General features: G+C 35.4%; 1 long non-coding RNA gene across 1 annotated transcript in view; it reads right to left on the bottom strand.

Annotated features, from left to right (window-relative positions):
* Positions 1–16550: 16550 nt before the first annotated feature.
* Positions 16551–27260, bottom strand: part of LOC108961321 (uncharacterized) — a 31263-nt gene continuing 20553 nt past the window's right edge. Inside the window, exons 3-5 of the long non-coding RNA XR_001989551.3 lie at positions 26103–26217; positions 17574–17669; positions 16551–16616 (exon numbers count right to left, since the gene is read on the bottom strand). This is a non-coding gene — a long non-coding RNA (uncharacterized LOC108961321). The remainder of the gene's footprint in view (positions 16617–17573; positions 17670–26102; positions 26218–27260) is intronic.

Raw genomic sequence — 27260 nt, 5'->3', positions numbered from 1 at the left:
ACAGTGCTTATATTAAAACTTGTTGGTGCGATGATATTTTATTTTAATATGGAAATAATAAACCAATGCTAACCCGTTTAGGGCTTTGCCTAATGTTCCTGAAGCAAAACTAGGCTTCTAGGGTGGGACGCCTAGGCCTTAATAAAGAGATTTAAGGAAATGTACGAAGACTTTAGTGTCCGATTTGCTGTGTTGCCAACCCTGTTTGGTTTTGTCAGCCGTCAGGCGTGTCGCTGTCTGTTCCCGCAGTTCCAGGCGGGCGCACACGGCGGTGCCGCTCCCGCAGCAATGGCTGCTGCCTTCCCGCCGCCGCCAGCAGGGGGCGCGCCCGCGCTGGCCGCCCCGCTCGGCCCGGGCGGGCCCCGGGAGCCGTCACTTCTCGGAGCTGTTTCAAAGCTGATTTTCAAACCTTCCTCAAAGTGCCATTATCTTGCATTTGTGAGTGATTGTTTCATAAAATACCCCAGCCTTTTCATGTCTACTGTTATGGTTATCTTCTCGTTTTATTTATGGATTGCTTGGTCATCATAACCCTTGAACAATTTTTCTTATCTGCAATATTCAAGAAATAAACCCCGAATTAATTGTCACTATTACCAGATAGCGAGGGCAGTAGGCTTTTAAAATAAACAAGCTTGGCTTTGTAAAATGTTGTAAATGAGGGTAGCATAAGGTAAAGACTGGAATTCTTTTTGCATGTGTATGGCAAGAATTTTCAGATTTCAATAACAGGCTGTAGTGGCTGTGATCTCACCAATGGTTTGTACTCCGGTATTTCACTTTCATAGAAGCCACGGAATACATTCTGGGATGCAAAGAAGTTGGCTGAGACATCTCACCTCAAATACGGGCTTTTTCTGCTAGGTCTTCAATCTCAGAAACATACAGCTATTTTGGAAAAATCTGTCTCTGCAGACTCAGCTAATGACTAGCAAACAAATACAGCAAAATCATGTTGCATGGCATTATGTCTATTTTATTTAACAATTCTTGTTTCAAAAATTAATGACTGTGATATCACTTTTTGTGCTGCTGTCTATACCTTCATTCTCTTAAATTTAATTTATTTATTTCTCCCTTTAATCCTTCCATGTCCTTAAATCCTGTGGTTCAGCCTAATCCTTCAAATCCTATAATTACTCAAACAAAGCATTTTAACCTTGTGGCCTTCCTGGACTCTTGCCTATTGCTTATGACGTGTAGGTCTTGCTTGACTAATGATGTTTACTGCTGCATTTTCTTTCCTAGGAAAATTTCATGCCACATAGCTCCTGTTTATAACAGGGTTCAGTGTCACAGTATCACTATGAGCATTGTAAAAATAGTAGTGGCTGCCTTTCCCTCTTAGACCAATTGCTTCTTTTAGTCAGAATCTATAGCTGACCTTAGTGTAATCCCAAATAATTAATCCCAGTAAAGCCTAGATTTTGATTATTTTGATTTCAAGTAACTATTCTCAAATTCTTTGTCTCTTCAAAAATGTTTTTTTGCATACTGTGTAAGGTGTATAACCAGTTTAATTCAGGCATCAAAGAATGACAGCACTTGATGGTCCTATATTGATTTGCATGAGTATTTGTTTAAACACTTAATAAACACATTATATTAATTTCTCTTAGAAGATTCTGAATATTAGGATGAGGATGCTTGTTTATGGTGTTTATAATTTCTCCTGGAAGGTATTTTGTAAATAAGTAGTCATACCTTTACTTATTTAAATTATTTTAAATTTTGAAAGAGGAATGAGTGGACCAGGGTCTGACTAAAATTAACAAGTGATTTTGTTAACAGGAATTATATTAAAAAAGATAATGAAGAACAATTTTATATAATAATTTTAAGGGGAAGAGGAAATAAAGGTATGGCAGGAAATTTAGGAAAAGGCTGCAAATTTTAATGACCTACAGTACTGAAAGAAAATGTCCTGTTGACAATGGTGAAAGCAAATGATAATGCCATCTGGGGTTTAGTGAGGTCCAAAAGTGCAATGAAGAAAAGAATATAAAGGCAGAAAGAGACTGAAAAGAACAGAGTGGTATCAAGAAGAGGAGTACCAAATTAAGCTCATGAAAATACAGGAAACAAACACCTGGCATGTAAATAATAGAAAAAATTAGCCTGAAGGAATAAAGGAGCTGTATATGTGTATCTGTGAATTTTGTATGTATTTTAAATTATTATTAAATGTTATGATTCTAGCTGAAAAACTCCACAATCCCATTTTCAACATTAAGCACCTGTGTTAGCAAAAAGTTCTAAACTTTGAATGTTTTATGTAGTAAGAAGGATACATTTCTTTGGAGATAATGATAAACAGAAGAGTCATGAAATCTGCAATTTTGTTTTGTGTTCAGCTGTTCCAAAGCTGTAGTGGGGGGATACACATGCTTATAATAAAGGGATGTACATTGATAACTTGAATCCTGCAAGCTCAAATAGAGGGAGACTCTCCTTGTTACTGTTTTTATGACCTGCGAGCAAAATTCTCAACCAATGTTTGAGCTACAGCCTCTGGCCCTCACTTCCGTGCCTTTTATGTACATTAGTACATCACATATTTACCAGGTGCACATGGAGTGACTTTTTTTAATATATACACTACTTTAAACTGCCTAAACAAACCATGGGAGCATTTATCAAAATATGCTGGGATAACTTTTAGGCACCAGAGACTTGCACATCTGGGCTTGACACAGATTTATGGCATCATTTATGGCATCACCTTTTGCAGCATGTCTTTGAAAGAAGTTCTGCCTAGGAAAATATGAATTCTCCTTATAAGGCACACATAGCTCAGCTGGAAGCAACAGAATGCCCAGAATTATTTTCTCAGTATGATTCCTTGGGAGAATATCTTTACTGAAGATGGAACAACCAAGACGAAGCTATTAAAAATAAAACTGTTTCATAAAACATTTTTCTTTTTTATTTAGAACAACCAGACTCCTAAACTCACTTTCCCATCCCACACCAAAAAGGACATAGCTGTAGCTACAAGAAGGGGGAACAAACAGGGGAAGATATAGGATGTGGGAGAAAATTCATTTCTGGAGAAGAGACATTGAAAAGACTTTTATGGTACAGTTTGTGAGGGAGACACATAAGTTTAGATTTCCCCCCAGTGGAGTCAATGAGAGCAGAGCTATCTCATGGCAAAGCTTGCTAATTACCAAGGAACATCGAGAAAGACACAATACCCTGCACACATTTCTTGTATTCCTCAAAACAACTAGATGATTAAAGACACTATAGAGCAGCATTCAAAATGCAGCTGCTGTGTCAAAATGTGTAGGTAAAGATACTACAGGTTGTTTTTTTGAGGGTTTTTTTGGATCAATCTAACACTGTTGGAAAAACAGGGATGTTTTGGGACAGTTTTTGTGCATGTGGACCAAGTAAACAAATGTCTGTATCAGCTCAGATTAACTTCAGAGTTGAGTTCACCTCTGCAGGATGTTACTGAGACAAATAGCATAATATGCTGTGATATAACATAAAAAAGAAAAGTTAAAAGAGAAAGTAAGAGTGTTGCAAATACTTAAAATTTAAGGGAAAATATTTTAATTGGCAGTAATAGGACAACAATATCTTAATACTGCTGCCAGACCCTTTATTTTCCTCTTTCCTTTAGCATTTGTCACTGCTGATAAAAATGCTGTATATTTACTTAAAATAGCCTGGACACTACATTGTTGGCGCCTTTAAGAGAATTCATGATGACTGCAATATCTTTGAGCTTGCTGTTGCTTGCATGAAATTATTACAGCTGTGAAGAAAAGCTGTAAGTGAAATAAATCAATTTAAGGACCAGCCATACTTGTTCACAATAATCAGTATTGAATCCCTGCAGCCTTTTAGTAATACTCATAATAGTCATTATGCACAATGAACACAGTTGATGTGCTTAATAGTCATTATGCACAATGAGGTAGTCTACCATTATTAGAGCAACAAAGCATCAGCCTGGTTTCTTCATTTCAGGCCTGCTTCTTGATGTTAATCAGGAGTAATGGCAGGAGTAATCAGGAGCAAACAAGTACTGTGATATTTTCTTCTTTTCACTAAATATAAGCTACAGTACCTTACACAGAATCATCTGTGCCGATCCTGCACCTTAATCTTGCATGATCTTTGTAACTTAATGTTGCCCTGTCTTCACAGCTCTTTCATGTTGGTTAGATACCATCTTCTTGTTATCTTTGTTGAAGTCTGTCAAGACAAAAAACGCCCCCAGAAACACAGGTAATTCTTCAATGAGTTTTTAAACCTTTACCTTTTTCTTTGAGTTTAGGCTATGACATGAACATTTTCCCCCTTTACTAAACGGTAAGGAGGTAATATGCTCTATTTTTAAAATTTAAAATCTGTCTCTATTTTTATCCTTTCTGTGTCTGTTTATTCTTATGCAGCTACATTTTTCAGTATTTTCCTTTTTGGCTACAGTTTTTCCATTTTGGGTTTAAAAAAATTCTATATATAACTTGTAGGCTGACATATTTTATTGAAGTAAGAGAAATCAATCTTTCAGAAATCTGATTTAGTATTTTCACATTATAGGCTATATATTTGGTTTTTTATATGCTTCATTTCCATGAGACACAGATTTGGAAGAACTGTAAAAAAAATTATTCTTCTTCCTATGTCTTTTATTGTATTTTTAAATGTTATTATATGTTTTTATTCTGTACCTGAACCTATGTATCTGTCATCCTGATTCTTCCTGCAAATAGGAGTGGGAGAGCTGCTAAGCTTCTAAGGGGCTGTGTGGGAACCTCCAGATGTTGTCTGCATCTTGGAACATCCATTTATTTTGATCTGTTGCTGTGAGATTCTTTGCAACTTTCTGTACAACATGAAGAGTTGCCTGCTCCTCATTCGAATTTTAATATTCTGTTTTAAAGTGTGATTAATGGCAATGGAATTAATGAATTGCCACATTATGAGCGCTCAGATGATAGCTCAGTTCTTATTTGTAATCATATTTTGCAAAGTTTTCATTATTTTGAACAAACCTAATGCTTTGGCTATTGACTGAAGAAAAGCTTTGTGGTGACTTCTATAACTATTTCTGTTTTTTGTCGGTTCATTTAAGAACATAAAGATTCAAAGCAGATAATTTCTGTCAATCTCTGTTAAAAAGGTGGGGTATGTTTCCCTTCAGGGTTATCTACTTCATGCTCTGTAGGAGACAATTTTTCATAACTTAAGTAAAACAGCTATTCTCAAAATCAGATTTAAATTGATTACATATGCTGTTATAAAACTGAAGTGTAATTAAAATATGAAATAATACAACCTAAAATGCTGTGGTTGAGAAAGTCTGCATCCAACAGTGACCAAAATAGTGTGCAGCTATTAGGCTACAAATGTGCATCCAGGCTTGCAAAGAAAGGACAAGGTAAGGTGTAATTTTAACTGCAATACTGCAGTACAACACCCCAACAAACTCATAACTCTCTTCCTGTGCTTGTCCTACTTGGTTGTTTCTCACTTCCTTCAAAGTACAGAAAGTTTATTTCTGGGTCCAAGTGACCTCAGACATGTTAAAAAAAGCCCACTCTAACTCTAGTGTTGACTGTACTCCTAAGCCTGTTATTCTGCATCACTCCACATGGTGTCTTCATGGACCGTAAATCTTTAAAAATAATTCAGAAGCCAGTTTCCTTTGAATCCAGCCTTTCATTCTTCCCTTCTCTCCTCTGCACATGTGTGTTAACACACAGATCATATCTGACCCATTTGTGATTTGACAGGATGTAAAGCTGTTTACTGTGAAGATTATATTTTTTGTTTTTTTTTTTTTAAGGAAGGTGACCTAGTAAATGAATAATTTTAAGTTGCTTTAGGGAGTTAAGTATGTTAGAAGAACATGGATTTGAAGGCTTTGAATTGATTTTTCTTTACTTGCTAAATACTCACATTCAGAAGCAATGTTGTTCAATACGTTGCTGTAGGTACTGCAGATTCCCAAGTAAGACAGGGGGATAGTGAACAAGCATGTGAAAAATCCCTGAGAGGAAAATCAGAGGAATGGAGTTTTTTCAGCCTGGAGAGAAGAAGGCTTGGGGTGATGCAGTTTCACTCTTTCAGTACTTGAAAGCGCAGCTGTGGTGGAGAGGGAGGTGCTTTCTTCTTAGGCATGCATAGGGACAGGACAAGAGGCAACAGGCACAAGTTCTTCAAAAAAGAATCCCTGTGACTAAGGAAAGATTTTCTTCACTGTGAGAACAACTAAATTCTGGAATAGGTTGCTCAGAGAAATGGTGCAGTGTTCTCACAGGAATTATTAAGAGCTTGGCTTGACAGACCCCCGGGTAACCTAATATAGATCCCTGCTTTCAGGAGTTTAGACGAGATCATCTAAACAGCCACCTTTCAACCTGGACTATTCTATGTTTGCATGGTTGTTCTTGTTACCTGATTTATGAAACTGAATGTTGGAAATAATCTGTCTTTTAAGGAGAAAATTCGAATGTGTCTTTTAGTGTGCTAAGGAATTGTTGTGATGAGGACCCAAAGCATAGTGGTATACAATAAACAGAAAGACAGAGACATAGGGAAAGACATGCAGAAAGAAGTAAGACATGTAAAAGGAGTATGATCTATAAAAAGTCATCCAACATGGCAATCTTTCGCAGGTTTCTTCTCTCTTTTTGTGACAGCATCAGTTGCAGTGAATGTCTTAGTTACTGAGACTGTATTAGAATGGAGATAAGCTTTAAAGACACTTCCCAGACTTGAGTAAGCCAGAGTAGTCACTGTTCTCACTGTTACTGGAGAAAGTGTCAGTCTGCATGGGGCACTTTTGCTACTGAGAAAACTGTAGAAAACTGTTCCACCTAATCCTGGAATTCAAATATTTGATGCTTATAAAGCAGTGAGATTTTTGGTTTTGCTTTACCAAGACAAAATTATTTTCATATGTAAGAGATGCCTGGAGACCTGGGTCAGCTATTACACAAGCGGACTTTTTATAAGTAGGTAGCTAAAAGCATGACAGCTAATATATTCAATTCTTGGTGTACCTTGAAATTAGAAAACCAGGATAAGAAAGCCTGGAAGTCCTCAAACAGTAGGAGTATAAATGCAGCATTTTAAAAGATCAAGGTGAATGTACATAACACTGAATTAGTAATCATTAATAGTGATAAAATGAAATGCCTACATTGCTTTTGTGGTGTAGAGAAGACACTGCAGAGAATGAAGCATAAAGCATAAAACTGTAAGTAGAAGGGGAAAGGATGTATTTTTAAAAATGACATCACAGCAAATTGCCAAGGACAGTTTGGAAACCTCAAAAAGCAGGTGTCACTATGTCTTTTATGTAGCCACTTGCTGGTGTTTCAGATCCAGAACTCTGAATTACATACCTTGGCTCCCTCTCAGCCTCTGAGTTTTATATTCCTTCCTGTATGGAATCACCACAGCTCAAGCAGGAAGGGAGGACATGCTAGTGTCTAACAAAGGAGGCAAAGCTCTGAGTCAAACCTTGTAAATATTCTTATTAAGGTTGTAAATAGTTTCATTGTAATAAATCATAAATTAACTTACATGCAAGACAGCAGTTTTTAAGGAGGTAGAGTTTTCTCTCCTGGTCTTTGTTGGAATGCAAAACTAGCTGCTGCTGCTTACAATGAAAATGTTCCAGTTTCTTTAGAGAAGAAAACCTACAGTGATGAAGAATTCTTCCCAATGCTTCCTCCTTTTTAGGTACTTGTGGAATAAACTCAGAGCAGATTAGTAATTTTGTTAATCAAAGTCCTGCTGGGAGCTGGAACAAATAACTGTTCACAGTGAAATAAATGACAGGTCTTTCAGTGTTATTATTTAATAGTAGGTTAGGATTTCATGCTTGGCATCTTTCATATTACGTTTTTGAAACCTGGTCATCAGCTGGTGCAAAAGTCTATATACAAACATCTCTCATTCCTCTCCATAAATGAATTTATATATTCTATGTCATGTAAAGCAATTTTAAAATTTTAATTCTTAATTTTTTCTTCTCTTACCTCTTCTTTATCATGTGAGCAGACTTTTGTTACAATTGCTTCAAGTACATTCCTTGAGGATCTATAAGATTATTTAAATATTAGAAGATTTGGGCCTAAAGTGCCATTTTTTTTTCCTGTATTGTGGATTTCCAGGTCAATCTTGGTAATATAGAAATAAGGTGTAAAGGGTATGAACTATTAATAGGTGCCACTGGTTCATAGCCATTATGCCAAAGTTAAGTTTGCAGATGCTCACAGAACCACCATTCCATGACCTCAGTCTCTGAAACCAGTTTAAATCTCCACTTTAGCAGTATCAGAAAGAAAGTGAATCCTAAATTCTGTTAAATGAATAAGTATGTAAATGAATGATCACTAAAGGTTTATTTGCTATAGTAATTTATGTTTTAGTAAATTGCAAAGGTGTTTTTTAAGAGAATTTTTTCAGAAAACTTCTTGTGAAGCATAGTTTAAAACAGTGCCCATTTTGTTAAAGGCCTTGATAAAAACCCTTGATAGAAACAATAATCCTCAACAACTGACAATAAAACAGTCCAGCACCACATAAATTTTGCAGTATTCAAATTCTGCTTTTCAAAGAAAATGATTAATCCCCTCATCCACCTTTCTATTCCATCTTTCAATACTATCTCAGAAGCGTACATATATTACTCATTTTCCCCACAACTCTGCAAAATGAGTGATTATGACCATGTTTAGCAAAGGGGAAACACAGATTTGAAGGACTGAATGTGATCTTGATTAAAAATAACAATTAGTGGTGTAAGTCAATCACTCTTCAGACCCTGGCTGTCAGTTTTTCCAGCAAAAGGAAAGCAAGACTGAATTCCATGAGCTAGTGTGGGTCGTGGTATGATTTTTTCACTGAACTTTGCATTAAACATTTCATAAGTTCAGGCATGACTTCCAACAAGGTAATAAACTTGTTATCTAGAACATGCTCTACTGGCAGTCTGTGAAATGCTCAGTTTAATTCATTTGTCAGCATTGCACAGGAGTTCATAAGTGTGATATAGGATGAGAATGAGCTTGAAGAAAAGACTACTAGTAGTAGTAGTTAAAGGCTGTATCATATTGCAGTCAAGAAGAACGAAAATTCAAACATCTCCTAATTCCTAACTGCTTGATTCTACACACAAATAACGCTCTCATAATGTATTTTTTAATGGATAATTTCTCAGCTTAAAAAAGAGAGCTCCAAGCCCTAGTGCCACATCACAGTGAGGGACAAGTCCCTTTTCCTGTATTTCTCAATATTAAAGTAACATTTAAACTCATTGATAAATTTAAGGGTTTCCAGTAGGTATAGAAGTCTTAAGAATATTGAATGTTTTTCAAGTACAGTGAAAATTTGTAGCAGAACAGAGAACTAAGATCCCACTATGAAGTACTATTATGGAATGATATGGTAGAGCAGAGACTTTTTGACTTGTGTAATGTCCTATACATGTATCAGAATGAAGTATACCTGCCAGAATAATAGAAATAAATAAAAAAAATTAGTGAATATATTAATTTGTTATTTTATACAATTCCTTTACCAATGCAATCACATTTGCTAATCCAATTTGTACCTTTACTGATCAAATCTTGTATATACTAATTCCATCTTTACTAATCCAGTCTTCTCCATTTTTTTTACTTACACTAGTATTTCTGCACTCGTGACTTTAAAAAAAAAAAATATATATATATATATATTGCTATTTATATTTTCTCCATAATCATGTATCTGGGTGTCTATGAAGAGCATACTTGAATGCCAGCATAAATCTATGTCTAAAAGGAAGATGGGAATTTCTATGCTCAGTGGCATATGCAATAGCAATAGAAACATACAGAACCATAGAGTACTTTGGGTTGGAAGGGACCTTTAAAGGCCATCTAGTCCAATACTCCTGCAATGTCTGATCTTCAATGGGTAATCTTGCTCAGAACCTCATCCAGCCTGACCTGGAATGGTTCCAGGGATGGGGTATCTACCACCTCCTCAGGCAATCTGTTCCAGTGTGTCACCACTCTCTTTGTAAAAAATGTGTTCCTTATATCTATCATTTTTTACAAAGAGAGTGGTGACACACTAAATCTGTCCTCTCTTAATTTAAAACTGTTGTCCTATCTCAACAGGCCCAGCTAAAATGTCTGTCCCCATCTTTCCTATAGGTGTCCTTTACATACTGGAAGGCTGGAATAAGGTATCCCCAGAGCTTTCTTCGTTCTGAACAACCCTGATTCTCTTGTCTGTCTCCACAGGAGAGGTGTTTAAGCCTTCTGATCATTTTGTGGCCCTCCTCTGGACTTGCAGTGTAAAACACCACATGGCAACAGCCTCTTAAGTCCACTGCTTTTTTCCCTTTTTGTTTTGATTTGTAGTCTGGAAAATTCTTGGGACTCCTGAAATGCTTGTGGTCAGTTTGATATTTCCCTATAAATTGCATTTTATAAGATTACCTGTCCAACCTATATAACAGCTATCTCTTTAATAGACATCCGTGTAACACTGAATGGTGGCAAGTCAGCTGGGACTTAAAAAAATATAAAGGCCATTACATTAATTTGTAATGTGCAAGCAAACTCATCCTCTCTTCCAAATAGCTCTATAGACAGCTGAATACAAAACTGTTTGCAGGAGACCTAACCTCATAAGCTCTGGAAAAATTCAAGGATCAGAGTGGAACTTTTCAGATAGTGGTCAGGGAAGTAATATTTCTACAGCCTTCCTGCTTAAAAAGTTCGTGCCTTTTCTTCCCCAATTCCCAATACATATACACATGTTCTCAAGAAGCAGTATGGTCTGCAGAATAGAGAGATTAAGTTTTTAATGTAAGGATTTTATATTTTTGATGTTGTAAAATCAACAATAAACTTTCTGAGAGAAGATTTAATATTTAATTTAAGGATTTCCAGCTCTTTACTGTCTCTCCTCTGTCTCCTGCTCTGTCCCTTTTATGCTGTTATTCTAACTTGTATTTGAAATTAACAGCTCTTTCAGGGTGGGTTATTGGGATGGTTGGCCAAGTGATTGCATTTTATCCACACCATTCTCCTTATAAATTGATGTTTCTTCAAAGTAGAACGCACATCTATGATACAATGAGGTGCACACATCATTTTAAAATTTTGTTTAAAATTCTGTATATTTTCTCATATTTAATCTACAAAATCCTAAGGAATTTTTCTGTGTGGAACAGAAATCAAAGCAATGATAAAGTCTTTTTTATGACATTTACTTCTGAAAGTCATAAACACTTGTTAAACTTGGCTGGTTTTACACATTAATTCACATGAGGTTTCATCTGGATTCCGTGTAGCCAAAACAGATGTGTTTTAATAGCAATGAAAGTGGATTATAATTTGTTTTCTTGAACAAGCAGCTTTCACTGATGTTTTGTAGTTCAAATAAACTCTAGTGACTTGCCGCAGAAAGTCTGAACACCTCTTTTGAGGCTAAGATTGTAGAAACGGCTCTGAAATAATCTTTGATGTGATTTTTCAAGCAGTGACAGGTCAAAGTGACTGAAGGGGACTTTCTGTGGAGAAGTTAACGAGTCTTTTCCCATTCTGCTCTCATTTACAGTCTGCCTGAAATTCTAGGAATCTTACCTGTCCAGCTACTGCTTTTTCTGTAAGACAGCCCCCATTGCTACAATCAGCATGGGTTTTATAAATCCCTTTCATAATGAGATGTGTTGTGAAGTAGCAGAAATTTCTATTGTGAACTTAATGAACTTCACTGCCAAATCCACGGAGAAAAGAAAGGAAACACAGGGAAAGAGCCAAAACTTCTGACCCCATTCAATTTCTTAAATTTCATATTCTACACAAGTTTTCTGGGAATATTAGTATTCTTACTCATTAAATGAATCTTAGTGAAAATAGGAGGCTCTAATAACTGTTCATTCATTCTTTCCACTAAAATTTTCATTTCCCTAATTTATACCTGCATGCAGGTTCAGATACAGTGAGAAATGAAGGTGCAATTTCACAACTCCTGGATACATTGAATTTTGATTTTCACAGAAGTAAGGACTGTTTTCCTTTGTGTATTTTCTTATTATGGAAAACACAGCAAAACGAGAGCACCTTTAACATCATCAGAGGGTTGCAAACAGATCTGGGTTAGTATTTTCATTCATACCAAATGGCTTTAGCAATAGACCTGATATGATTGTTTAGGTAATTCTTTATTTATATGGAAATTTTTGGGTCAATAGAGAATTGAATGGCAAACTCGCTGTGAATGCCTTTGTACTTTCTAGTGTGTTTTGATATTTGATTTTGATGTGACAGGATACTTTTCTTTAAAAGTCCTTGTTGCTCTGCCCCTTTTGCGACCTTCAAAGAAAGCCAAAACCCCTCTTCAATGTCAGTGCTCTCCTCTACCACAAAACACAAATACTCTTTCTTGGAATATTTGCTAAAGTACATGGGATGTACTTTACTAGTAGTTTGTTCATGGAGAATATTTACAGGAAGGAATATGTCTCCTTTCTGTTTGATTTTCCATTCCTGAAACAAAGATTTTAGCCTCTTTATCTACTTCACTGAATTTTTAGAAAAGTAGCATGGTTCATTCTTTGTCCAAAACCCCTTGACCTCATTTTTTTCAACTGAAATAGCTTATGTTTCAACATTGAGGGTGAAGAATAGATTAAATCCTTCATGGATCTTTTGTAATATATATTGAAGTTTGTGTTTATGTATTGTATGCATTATTCTCCAACTGATTTGATAACTTACTGAAATATATGGTAGTTTTTAAAGGCAAGAGAAAAGCAATTTTTTTTTAACTGAGAAAAGATGTAGTATTTATATAGACATTATGCCAAAATGTAACTTGAACAGATTTACTCTTAAAAATTAATTCCCGAGTTATTTTCAAGCACAAAGTGCTTGTCTTATTCTACTGCCTTTGAATTATCACTAAAACTGTCATGCTCATGGTTAGTACAGGAAACTTAAAAAAATTATATCTTTACAGTTTTTGTTTTAATATAGGAACCTTCCATAAAAACTATATTTATTATGTGTATAAGGAGAAATTAATGGTGATAAGAATTTTTAACATTTTTTAAAATGCTACATATAATTTTATAACCCTCGAAAATGCTCTATTTCAGAAATTCCTGAGGGACAAATATTGCAATAATCTTAATTTAAGTTTTATAATCCCTGCCCTTTGAGCAGTTGCAAATAAAAATAGATATTGCCCTCTAGGTTATCAGTATGAAAAAGAATTCCAAGAAATTGTATATCTTTTCATTTTTATTGGCACCATGACTTACAAATTTATATTCAAAGAAATTGCATATATCATTCTGACATTCTGATTTACTGAAACTTTTCAGATAGTACCAAAACATTTTTTGTGAGCACACAGTTCTCTATTTGTACAGAACAATGACTCATTTCATCCTACTGCAATTGTAAACAAGAAGAAATTGTTCTAAGAGCACACATGCCTTCCTGCTACTGTTCATTTTAAGATTTAGGACAGGGTGGAGCAGCCACAGAATTTTCACTGTCAAATCTTTTTAATTGTTGGACTTCTATCTTGTTTTATAAGTTTTAATTAAAAAATGCACACCTGTGGGATTAAATAACTTTTACAAAACTGTTATTTAAACATTTATTGTTACAAATATTTTGCTCATCTTGTGGCTTTCTTTTATTTAAAGAAACCAAGACTGATCTGAGAAAGTGAAATATATCTTAGTCTGCTCTAGCTGATTTAAGTAATACAGCTGATTTAATACATACAGCTTTATTTCTATGCTGAAAATATCTTGATAATTTGTGCTTGTCATTGTTATTTGGTAATAAAAAGGAAAAGAAATTAAAGGCTGTACTCAATAAAGTTTGACACCATAAAATTTTGGTTTTTAAAGAACTTTCGCCCTAGATTACTCTACAGAACCCAGCTTTTTATTACTATGCAACTTCACAGTGGGTTTGAGGTGAAAGATTTATAAAGCTCTATTGCTAAAAAGGAATCTCAGCCAATATCTAATCTGAAGTGAGGGGAAATCTCAAATCCCATTCCTCAGACTATTTCCTCCTGTCTACATGGATGCATCCTCTTACACAGGATCTGCAGCACTAAGTTCCCTCCTGGAGTTAGTTGCTCATGTAATTTTTCCTTAAAATACAAGTTAGGCTCATCCTTTCTTTTGTGAATATAACGTGGTAGCTGAAGCATATCCTGAATTTAATTCACAGCTGTTTTTGAAGGTACTCACACCAATATCCAGCAGAGATTCCTGTCTGGGCAGTTGCTACCTCTCCTGAAGAAGCTGTGCAGAAAGTTGTGAGTGGTTAGTCAGGGCCACCCAGCTTCAAGCTGGATGTTTACTGAATTCCTGATTCAAAGCATGTTTTCACTTATAGCTTAAAAAAGCCGACAAGACTAAAATTAGCTGTACTTATGTAATGCAAATGTACTTATTGCCATTTACTCTTATTTGGATGCCCAGCACTGGTCAAAAAACAGTTTGATGGAAAACAAATATCACCACCTTTTTTTTAAATGAAAATTCAGAATAAAATTATGAGACAGAGTTCCTGCAGAAATTTAGTGCAGCAACAATCTTTGCATATACTTGACTGGTGTTTTAAGATTTTCTGTGATACAGATACCATTCTGGCAGAAGAGGCAGAGTCATAATAAGCCAATTGCATATTAAGTGTGAAATATTTTTTCTCCCCTCTAAAAAAATCTTCCAAAAATATATCATGGTTCCAATTGACATTGTCTTTCTCAGAAAACTTCATTCTGAGAAATATTGAAGATGAGTTGTCCAAGAAAAAGTCTTGCAGCAAAGTCAGCGCTTGCTGTAGGAGCCACAGCTATTGAGATGGTTCAGTCTGCTCCAATGCGGTGCAATGGAGGGGACATCCCCTTTGGGTGATCTATGGATGTTTCTTGCTAAATCCTCCTCCTGGAAATTTCCTAGGTAAGGATCTATGCCTCTTTCCTGGTTTCAGAGCAGGCTGGATTTTCACTGCTATTATTAAAAGCAAATTTTGAGCTTTTGACTGTAGCTATAGTTCCTTGGTGAGTAAGGTCATGGGTTTTATTGAGAATAACAACACAGTGTTAACCATGACTTGACTTCAGTTTGTGATAATTGAGGATCTTTTCATACTTTAGGTATATCAAGTTCAGAACTTTGTCATTCTCCACTTGTAGTCAAGATAATCATTCCATTCATATATGCAGAGTCAAGCCTTGGAGGAAGTAACAGCTGGCTCCAGGAATTCTAGCATAATGTATAAGGAGCTGAGGATAGCAGCTGGCAAACAGTAAATAATTTAATATATATCTTTCTTATTGCAAGCCTAGTTTTCACTGCAGCTGATGCAGTCAGGACCAATCACACTAACATGCACTCCAGTATCTGCCCACCCAAAAGTTCAGACAAGTGATTTCAGGAGCAGCTGCTTTTCCAGTACACTTATTTTTCATTATGTGTTCTTAATCTTGGCATATTTGTTTCCTTCTCATTTGTTTAAGAACAAAGGACAGTTTATGTAACTGCCTGATTTTTCATAGCCTTCTATTTGCTTCTGGAATAAATCTTCAATTATTTAATTTACAGATGAAATCACAAAAATTTTATATTTAAATGACCCTGTCAATCAGTGTGAGGGAGCAGTCTTAGTTCTTCAAAATGCTATTGTTTTGGCATTTCTCACTCTGAAAATGAAATGCGCAAACTTAGAAATATTTTGCTGTGTGTTGAGTACTACTCAGAGAACACATTTTGAGTTTGATAAACACCACTAATATATTAGGAATTTGATAGGTTGGGGTTTTTTTCCTCAAGGAACATAGGCTAAATATCAGCACTTTGAATAGTCATAAATTTAGAAAAGATTGCTTACCTGAATATGGAAGAAAACTAATTATAAGCCTTGTTACAAATAAGCCTACATATAAACCTACAAATCTTACTAAATGGGAAAGTCTAATAGTATTTTTTTAATTACTATTTTTATTACTTCTGGTCTATAACCAGCACCACAAAACAACATGACATTTGGAACATGACATTTTTTATGATATTAAGTGAGTTGGAAAATATTTCAAAAGGCCATCTAGTCCAATCTCCTGTTCAAAACCTCTCTTACTGCTTGTGGTGTGAGAAATGCTGGATATTCTGGTGAGCCACAGTTAAGATATTACTGGTTTGGTAATAAGAGCAGCACATTTGTTCTTTAATTAGTCTTGGTTTCCCTACTTTGCATGGTCCTTTGAAATTCTGGTGAGTAACCTGATGCAATACCTGTGATATTGAGCAAAATCATGCAGAAAATAAACAGCTGAGTTACATATAAAATTCAGAAAGCTGAATTGTTTCAGCTTTGTTCAAGCTCTATTCTCTCTGGACTGTTTTGAAATTATTTGGGAAAATCCTTATGGAATTTTGTCTGAGATGTGTGCTGAGGCATCAAACAGGAAAACTTCTGTCTATCATGGAAAAAACTTCTGCATGACTGCTCTGCACTCTATGCAGAAATTTTTTCAGCTCTGTACTTATCCATAGCACTCATAAAACATGAAGAACAGATATTTTCTATTGACATCCCACCATTTTTGGTGATCTGAAAAAAAAAAAAAAAAGTGTCAAATTAAAAACAGATGATCACATTTAGATACTATTTTTGGATTTTGTTCCCAACACAGGTTGCACAGCATTATTAATTGTTAAATCTGAGCAAAGTTTTACATTGGCTGATGGTCAAAATGCAGGATTAATGCTGCTCGCTCAACAGGTCTTAGTGAGAATTAGTTTTATCATCTAGTAATTGCCTAAAACACAATTTTCTGATAAACTGAGGAAAGTTTAATTTTAGCACTTTTATTATCTATAAAAAATAATTCCCTAAATGCTGCACTTAATCATTTGCTAGTTATTGGTATGTTCAGCAATTCTATTGCTGGTTGCAATATTTAGTCAAAATCATCTCCTAATGTAAAGACATTCAGAAGGGTTTTTTTCTATTGACTTTGTGAAATGTGAGAGATGAGGTGTGGGTAAAGATTAAGACAGCAACTGCTTTCTGCAAAGACTTTTGATGGGGTTGTGGGACCTGCAGCTTACAGGGTTCTTTCCAGCTCCTGGATGGTATTGGAAGAGTATGAGTTATTTACTCCTCAGGAATAATGCATCACTCTGCAGGGTACTGTATTTCAAGTGCTGTTTTATGACAAGATGCTTGGTATCAAAAAATGCACTAAGATTCTAATGTACAAACCCTATTTTTATGAATAAACAGGTATTTTTATTTTTTTTTTTTTAATTTTTAACCTCAGTTGAAGAACTGAACAAAAACATTCACTATCTGGATTATTTGCAAAATAGTTCTAGACATCTGACACTAAATGTGCTTTTTATAAACTATTCTGTTTCCTTTGAGGAGGTTCTAATGTGAGATATTACACAGAAGAAAATTGTGAGGGCTCTACTTGATTACAGAGAGTGTGGTGAGTTCTTCTTGTTTCCACACTTCATATTTTTAGTCTTTCATCTTTAGCCAAAGTCTGAAAGTTCTACTCACATCTCTCTTAAAAATCCTGGGAGGAGAGGTGGGCATAATTCCAGCATCCCTTCTAATGTAATCTCTTGTAACATCAAAGCAGTTGGAGGATGATGACTGGCAGGAAAAAAAAGAAAAAAAATTAGAGTCAGATAAAGTTCAGTCTCTGAATAGGCTGGGTTTGCCTTTAGATTTGTGTATGAGGAGGAAGGGGGTGGTGGTGTCAAACTAATCACATGGAAAACCTGGCTTTTCCTGAAATAAGGTTCATATATGCCTGGATAATGAATTTTTAAATCACTATTTGCCTTCATTAATGTAAGGGGAAACAGTTCATGAAGGAATTCAAGCTAGTGATTTTTAACCTTTAAATATCAGACGCCTGAGTTTCATTTCTAGAAGCAATGTCCAACATGCTATATGGCACTTGTAGACAAATTTGCAGCTGATAAATCACTTGTATTGCATCTTTGGGAGCCAAGTATGGACTGCATATATTGAATTGATTTGCAGAACTAGAAAGAAACTAATGCCAGATGTCACTTTTTCTAACTCTTGCAAATCAGTCACAAACCATTTGCTTGTCCAGTTAGGGCAGGTAGGAGAGGACATTATTGCTTGCATAAAAGCAGTGAGCATTAATTAAAGTCCCTCTCAAGAATCAGTCAATGAATGCTGAGACCATAAGAGCATAGACTTCCCCCCACACCTCTTCTGTGCACTCTGGTGAATTATTTACATAAATTCTGTTTGTTTTTGCAGAAGACTTGTAACAAAATCATCACTTCTTGCACTTCAAATCCTGCAAAATATCTTCTGTTGATCGTGCCTTGGGCTTTTGCTGATTTCTTGAAAAGAACATGCCCATTAGAGCATCATAAATTATTTTCTTATTGATCATATCCCAAGAAAGTGCTTTCTAGCTTAGACTCTTGTCTACATGACAAGAGTCTTCTTTGTCAGACAGTCTTTTACTTAGGTATCCTGATCAGTACCACAGCTAGTGTTCCTGAATATCTGATTACTTATACATTCTTTATCCAGGGAAAGTACTTGGGTTCAATTTTTGATCCTCCTGATGACAGCTATTCTTATGAAAACATTTTACCTTTTTCTATCTACAAATCTCAGACTGTGGAAAACATCAGGAAAACTGGAGTAAGAATCAGTTTGGACACACTAAGAAGGAAATATTTTACTCTGTATTTTACTCGAACAATTCACATAAAGACAGTTTTCCATTGCAGCAATTTAACTGAAATTTATTAAAAAATTTGGGCATGACCACCTTCACCAACTTTTGTTTCTCTATTAGAATATAGCATCTATGACTGAAAAAAAAGCTATAAATTTCCTATTTATTATCTGCAAAGTTATTTGCATATACCTGAAATGAGGTTCATTTATGCCTGGATAATGACATTGTTAATAACTATTTGCCTTCATTAATGTGAGAGGAAACAGTTCATGTAGGAACTTGAGAAACCTGGTGTAGTTGAAGGTATCCTTGCTCATTGCAGAAGGGTTGGACTTGATGGCCTTTAAACTATTTTTTGATTCTATGCAGATTTTCTGCAGAAGTTCTTCATATGGAGCAATAATAAAGTACAAAATGTCATTTCTGGGTGAAGTGTTGACAAGAAAATTCTTTTCTTTATTCAGTTTGTATGGCTATAAAAGCCTTCATAGATAATATGAAACAGAGTAATGGAAATTTACACTTCAGCAAAAGGAATGGACAAAATTTTTGAGTTCTTGAATTTTTGAATTCTAAGTTACCTAGATAGCCACAGAATCAGGAGTGTGGTCTAATTGAAAAAATAAGTCTTTGGATCCCATCTTATCTGGGTCTTATTCCAAAAGAAATTGCATTAACATCAACTTTGAAATTAAATCCAGCAAGAGGACTGAAACTAAGAATGAACATAACAAAGTGTGTATATGCAGTAGATTTTCACATCCTTCCCTCAGTTAAAAGAGGAAGAAATAGGAAAAGATTATTGAGGAAAAAAATCAGTAAGTCTTGTTCACTCTGACTAGACATACAAATTTGAGATCCTTTTGAAGATTTGACACCATTTTTGAATGTGAACTCACTTACATGTCCCCAAAATGGGTTTTACAGATGGAAATTTTTATTAAGTAATCCTTTCACAACTTGTATATACATTTAAGGTTCACCTGTGCTCAAAAGACCTATGAATTTGGGTACCTGTATGCTATTGCTGGTCTTTCCAGTTCAGCAAAGGAAAGTGAAAAATTAGGTTATGTTGGTGCTTTAGGCTATAGTGAGGCTAAGTAGAAAACAGTCTTTGAAGTATCAGAGATGCAAGCTCACAATCCAAGTTTCTGGATTTCAGGTTGTAAATTGACTAGAAGATTGAGGAATAGAAAAAAACATTTTACTACTCTATATTTGTCATTGTGAGAATATGATTCTTATATTGTGTGTTTATTGCCTATGATAATTAAATGCTATAAAATAAGCCTGATATTCCAGCACTGTTACACTTCAAAACTAAACAGTGTCATTTTTTTTGCGGTTAAAACTCTAAATGATCCTTCCTCAAACAAAGCAGCACTTGCTAATTTCTATATCTGTACTTTTTTGCAATAATGCACTGAATCCAAAAATCCTTTTCTGACACAAGGAGATGATGTGAAAGTTTGGAAATTTCTTAATAGAATTCACAGACCTAGTTTAAAAGTGAAAAATATCTTTTCCCTACTATCTCTATTTAAATCAATAAGGAAAAATGTTTAACTTCTGGGCAGATGAACTTATGCCTCATCAGATATAATTCATTCACTATGATTTCATTGTTTCTTTCCTCCTTCATATACGATGAGATGATCATACCAACTTGTTCCAATGTTTATATGAACTTGTTGATCTGGACTTTCTAGGAAATAGAACAACGTTTTACTTCCTCATGGGTAAACACGTAATGCATGATAAGGAAGCATGCTTGTAGATATGGATTTATGAGGAAAATTTTTTTTCATGCAAGACAGTTGAAGCAAAACAAACTCAGAGCCAATCTGAACAGTTTTCAAGCCTAACCAACACAGCTGCACATTATCCTTGTAATCAGTACCAAGAAAAGTGGCTCTGTGGCTTGGATAACATCAAATTTTAATTCTGTGAGGGTGCTTTGACTGTGAAAGGGAGTCTATATGCTTAGCTGGGCATCTATCCAGACATTTAATTCATGAAGTGGCCTTCTCTCTACTTCAGGTGAGGTGCTCTAATGACTTGGTTGGCACAGGATGTGTGCAGTCTCAACCAAAAAGTTCCAGTTCTCTGAGACTTGATTTTTTGCCTTTGAATAGCAATTGAAACACATCTCCTATTAAATAACCTTCTGTACATTCCTCTCACCACAGTGCTGTGTTATTGAACAAACTAAACCCATGACATCACTTGATGAGTTCAAGGTACTCAGCACCAAACCATTCAGGAAATACTCAGACTATTGCAGAATCAGGCCCCTAATTACAAACTTATGTGCAGTGTTCTGGTTCATTTCTATTATTGATGTCCCATTTCAGTGGCAAAGTTTCTTTTTCTCAGTAATCCACCTCTGTGACTCTAAATATTCCCCAAGGAAAAAGATGGCTACTGCAGAATGTGAGCCAAGGTTCCATAGTTGAATCTCACATGCAACTAAGAGTATAAGGTTGTGACAGAAGTAACTTCTGTCTTGTAAAATGTTATTGACTCTATCTATTAGGAAAAAAAATTTAAACCCCTATTTTTATGCTACTCTGCAGCATAATGGGCCTGACACTTTAGAGATCAACAAGCAGTGTTTGGGGCTGTTTTCTTGCACAGAAAACAATTTTTTTTATGTTTGGACACAATATTCCTTTTTAAACTAAAATTCTGGATAAAATAATTACCAAATTGTTGATTCTTTTACGAGACAGTTTCTAAAGAAGCCTAAGAGACTGATACACATTGATTTGCAATCTCTAGAATGCCTACCCTGGAAGTTAGAAATGCTGTTTAACTAAATAATGTGACTTTTAAAATAAGTAATTAATGCATTATAGTTTTGACTATAGGAAGATAGAGCTATTACTAATTATCTTCAACTGCAGTTTTTCTCTGGGACCAACCAGCAATAGGACTGTGACTTTCCTTTTGGCTTCCTTCAGAACTGTACCAACCTTATCTCTTGCTGACTATGATTTCTGGCGTAAATTTGCTAGTCTATGCACAGACGAGAGCAACCAAAGGCTCTCTACATTCTCCATACAATCCTGGTCCCATTTAAAGACTGCACAGAATTCTTTCTAAAAGTGGGTGATATGAGTAGAGATACTGTGGCTTGTTGTGATGTTTGTAGAAATGAAGAAGAAAGAAGCTTGTTATGGAATGCCATGTTTGCTTCTATAAACCTGGTATTTACACACCCTTTAAGGATTAGTTAAGCAGTTGAAATCTTTAGAATCACTGTAGAAAACTGTGAACATGGGTAGTCCATACACCTATATGATTGTCCTTTGATACCTCTGAAACTCCACCAAATTCTTTGTTATATCCTTTTTCAAAGAGCAGTCCATTATTGCCTATGTATATATTCATTTTTCAAGAGCTTGCCTAGAGTGGGCTTGGCTCGTGGAGGTTGCATTTGATTCTGTTAGTGTGAATAATAGAAACTGAGTGTTCTGTGGTTAAAAATAGTATTTGAAAACTATCCTTATCTCTTTTCCAGTCTGCTTTTTCTGTAAACAAATATTTAGAAGTAGAACTACTAGTACTATAAATATGTGCTCATTTTTTACTTATAGTCAGAATGCAGAAAGTACTTCAGCTAAAGACTCCAACCAAGATGGTGCAAATATTATAACTTCAGTTCCCTCTACATGCTCCTGAAGTGCCAATGGCTCTGCAAATATGTTGAAATACAGATGGTTTTGATAAAAGTCTTACAGCAGCTGAAGAGCAGCATGACTTCAGGAATGGTTTTAGCTATGTTGTCCCTAGTATGTCCTCTGTCATTCCTGATTCTTGAAGGATGCTACAAAATACTGCACAAAAAAATTATCCTGAATCTCTTCCTTGACACTGATTCTTCAAGCTCCTGTTGGAAACTGTTAGAAGTATCAAACTTTTATATTCTGTCTTCCATAATGATATGCTATTTTGCTACATTTATACACACAAAGGGAAGGACACGACCCTTCCTCTGGTTCAGTCTATCCCATTCTGCCTGTTTTGGGGAATGGAAAACATGCAATTGACAGCTGTTTATATTTTTATAATGTTATTGCTTTCTTAGGTATTTTTAGGGCTATCTTAAGCCTAACTATGTTTCTAAGTCCAAGGACTTATTATACAAACAGGAAAATAAGTAGCAGAAACAAAAGCCTCTATTAGGAAGCAGTTATTTTCATTCCAATATTCAAAGGAATGAAACTGTCAAGGAATGAAAAATAAATGATTGATAAAAACAGCTTTTGAGCAGAATGATTTTTAGGGGATTTTATTTTTTAAATGATTAAATAAGGGACAGCTGTAGACAAGAGAAACAAAAATATCTCTGAAAGTAATTAAAAACACCAAGGTGTTTTGGCAACCTTTTCTTTAGAAAAGTAGAAAATGTTTCAGAGATAGACTTTAATTAATGAAACAGATCCATCCTTTTTTGCTTTGTAGCTGTGAGTCCTGTCACTTCCTACTGCTAAAAGTAAACAGAGTTACTCAGAAAATTGCTTTTGTCTGTTAGCTTACTAGGAAAGAAGGTCTGTCTGGCTTCTGCCTTTTTATTCTCTGCATTGTTTACATGTCAGAGTGAAATAACTTTATTTAGCTATACCACATTTCAAATCAAATACTGTATCTGGTTGCTTGGCAAATGTTAGGTCAATTATTTTCAATTATTTTTTTATAAATCAAGTGCCTACTTGATATGCATCTGTCCATAATCCTAGAAAATCTTTCATTTTATTATAGGAACTCTAGAAGGGTTACCCTCACTGCTCCCTTTCATTAAAACTGCTTATCCCCATGGACACTGAACAGTCGGTTTTCCTGCATGATAGCTGTGTCTTGCTGGTGAACCAACAATCTGTACCACTTTGTATCTCTCACTTAAGCTTTGGAGTTTTTGCAAATGAGCCATAAAAAAACCTATAACAGGAATGTGGGATGAGATCACACTTACGAAGCCAAGCTCCAAGAGCTACCTTTCTGTCCTAGAAGATATACCGTCTATCTAATACATGACACTCCTGCTACTTGCAAGACACATTTAAAGTTGCCCCTTTTTTTATTGCCACAGAAACCTTGCATTTAAATCCCAGTAAAATGCCAATATATTGAGGATACAGGCTATAGGTTTATTCACCTTCATATTAAGCCCATAGGTATTATAACTAAACTTTCACTTAAAAACACTGAGCACGTATTTTTGTCTGATAGGCCATTTTTAGATAATTCTAACTATATTACTACACAATGTGACAACAATTTAATAACATTACACCTTGTTACCTATCTCTACTTGCTCCTTTGAGCACACAAATAGTCTAAATTTAAATATTAGATTTTCAGGTATTTCTCTGTTTTAAAGGGCTAGAGAAAAACTAGACCAGAAATTTTATTTCATGTATTTGGGTCTTTTTACACATAGATTGACAAATTAAAGATGATTTTTAAGTCACATGTTAGTTCAAAACAAAGGGGGACAAAATTGATATTATTGTCAAATTTAAATGTCATGCAAGTCCTACTAGTCTTTCTGGCTTATTATTAAGTAAGTAGGGGTTTGCATTTCTGCAGTGTCTTTCACCCCAGAGAACTTAAAAAACAGGATTAATACACACAGCAAGCCCTTGAATTTAGCCGCTGCTACTGAGAGCTTTGATAGCAGAGTGTGAATGCAGTTACAATAGGAGGATTAACTCTTGCACCAAATAGAGAATCCCTTTACAAACTGAATGCACAAAGATCCTAACTCAAAAAGTATAATTAAAAATGCTGAAAGTAATAACGTTAAAGGAGTAAATTTACTAGTATCCTTTGATGTGACAGCCCAGGTTTTATGCACTTCATCCTGGATTGTATTCAGTGTCAAAGTGCACTTACATGGAACAGTATTTCTTACAACCGAACTAAAACTCTTGGTGTCTAAACACAAACCAACAATATATAATTTTGGAAAAAAAGATAGTGAGACCAAGAAGGGATGTTTGAAAAAGGAACAAACTGGAATGCAGGAATAAACAGATGTAGCAAAACCAGTGTAAATGTCAGCATTTTCCTGAAGTGATCATGCTGAAGGTCCAAAGACCTCTCAAGCAGCTAGCATGAACTTTGTGTGTGCATATGCATGGTCCAGACTTAGCTAAATGCAGATCTTGAATTAAATTTTCCATTATGAATCTTGCTTGGTAGCCCCACATGTAAAATAGGTAGATCCTAATTGTGTACAACTCTGTCTAGGCAGCTCCTGGGACACTTTAGAGCATAAAAAATGCTTTTATCTGAAAATGATCCAAGTTCAGACAGCTGTGTGTAAAGGCTCCCACTCTATTCCTAAGAGAAGAATAAAAGTGAGAGTGGTTGCTTGTGATTTATTACTGATACTGTTGGTAAATTCCAGGTTGCAGAAATAAGTGATGGTATATATTTTAGAAGATATAGGCTGGGGCACATAACAAGAAAACTGTTCAGAGTGAAACAGTAAACAGCTTTATTACAGCTATGAATCTCACTCAATGATAGTTCATGTATGGCCACAGAAGTTGTTTTTAAGAGACAGAGTGCTAGGAATGATCCTTGGCTATTTTCATGAAATTCCACTACTGTTTGATTTCCATGTAAACAACTCCTTAAAGATGAAATTGCAAGACTGCAGCTTTTATGATAACTCAAGGCTGACAAAATTCAGAGCCTTTGATGTCTACAGCACATGGGACTAACAATGGCAGAAAATTGAAATTGTGGTATAGGATTAGACAAGGCAATATGCCTTAGTTTTACTGTGGTATAGCTTTTCCTTTAATCCCTGCAGAAGATGCTGTCTATTTATTGTCTGCTGTTACACATGCCGAACAGAGCAAAGACATCTAGCTTAGCACTGCAGAACAATCCAAAATGGTGCAAGTCTTCATTTTTTGAACTTTCAGAATGAGTCCATACATTTTAATTTTCAGAGAAAAAAAATGCCAATATATCTACAACATTTATTTTACTTTAAATGAAACTCTCTACCAGTCCCTTTACTTTACTTTCTAAATCTGGTAGGGGTGTCACACACATATGGAAGGGCCATTTCCTGTATTGCCTGGCTAGCACATCCCTAAAGTGCCTTGGAAATAGGACCTTTGAATGTATTTTAGTATTCCTTGTTCTTTCTGCAGAGGCTGCCAGCCAGTCTACAAATAATGCCAGCTGAGTATGCTACATTTTGAATAGTTTTTGCTTGTATCCACAAACAAAAGTAGTTGTGCATTGATTTGTTTATATTTTGCTATGTCAAGCTCGTAGCAAAAGTCATGCCATTGTAATGGAGTGGAGATCTCACCTTTGTTTCTCACCTGCAAGAAGTTTCTGCCTCAGATATATGAGGCTATGTTCCTTGTATTTTGACTTAGATGGTCTTCAGCTGGAAGGTTGCAATACAGGATGAAACCACAGAACCCTTGTTTTCAGCTGAAAAGAAAACATTTCCATGAATAGATGAGACTCATACCCTCAAGGTCACTGTTTTGGCAAAGAATGCTTTGAAAGAAATATGTGAGAAACTATGCTTATTCTAAAAGAAAATACAGGAAATTTACAACTTTAATATATTTCTTAAATACTGATATTTAAAAACATAATCTTTGAAAAAAATGAGACTTCAAGAATATCCTGGACTGGAAGTGAACTTAGCCATAGTTTGGAAGAAACAAAATCAAAGAGATTTGAACCACTAAAGTAGAAAGACACAAAAGAAAGCAAAACTAGAAATAGCTCTGGCAGCACCCCGTGTGCGGATTTTGTGGGACATAAGGCTTTCTGAACACACCTTTTGGAAGGCAGCTGAAGCTTCTGTCACTTTCCAACATTTGTCCTTTAGCTCAGAGATACTACAGACCAGTAAAGTATTTCCTTCAAGACAGTTGCTCAGCCAATTTGCCCTCTTTGTCTGGTGCTGAAAAGGTTCTATCTAGTGTGTACTGCCTGGTTTGGTATTACATTTTTAACTTCTGAACTAGATTTTTCAGTCTGCAGTCTGATCACTTTAGCAGAACTTATTTTGTGAAACTGGCATTTTTATGCCTCTTTTGGGCAGCAGAATTTTTCACTTCCTAGACTCTGAAATGCCCTTAAAGCTTCCTTTAAATATTCCTGGCAGTGAAAGAATGAGGAGAAATTTATGATTTTTTGACAAATAATAAATAATCCACTTTATAGAAAAGACTTTAGGTAAGTGAGAATATTTCTCTCTGACAAACTATATGAGACAGTATTTATATCCTTTTCCCAGCCTTTGTGTACTTCTCAGTTGGCCACGTGGTTGCCTATGGACAGGGACTAGCCTTTTTCAAAATTTTTTTATATGTGTGTGCTTGTGTGCATGCACAAATGTGTATTTTTGTCTTTATATCTGTGTAAGTAATAGAAACATATTTACCATCTCTCCTTATAGTAGATCTCAAAGTGCACTACAAGGTTTAGGTCCTCTCCTGATGAATCTGCAGCCTCACTAA

The sequence above is a fragment of the Serinus canaria genome, chromosome 5 (assembly GCF_022539315.1).
Source record: "Serinus canaria isolate serCan28SL12 chromosome 5, serCan2020, whole genome shotgun sequence".
Taxonomy (NCBI): Eukaryota; Metazoa; Chordata; class Aves; order Passeriformes; family Fringillidae; genus Serinus; species Serinus canaria.
The sequence above is the reverse complement of the archived record's forward strand: the minus strand, read 5'-3'. Positions and strand labels throughout refer to the sequence as shown.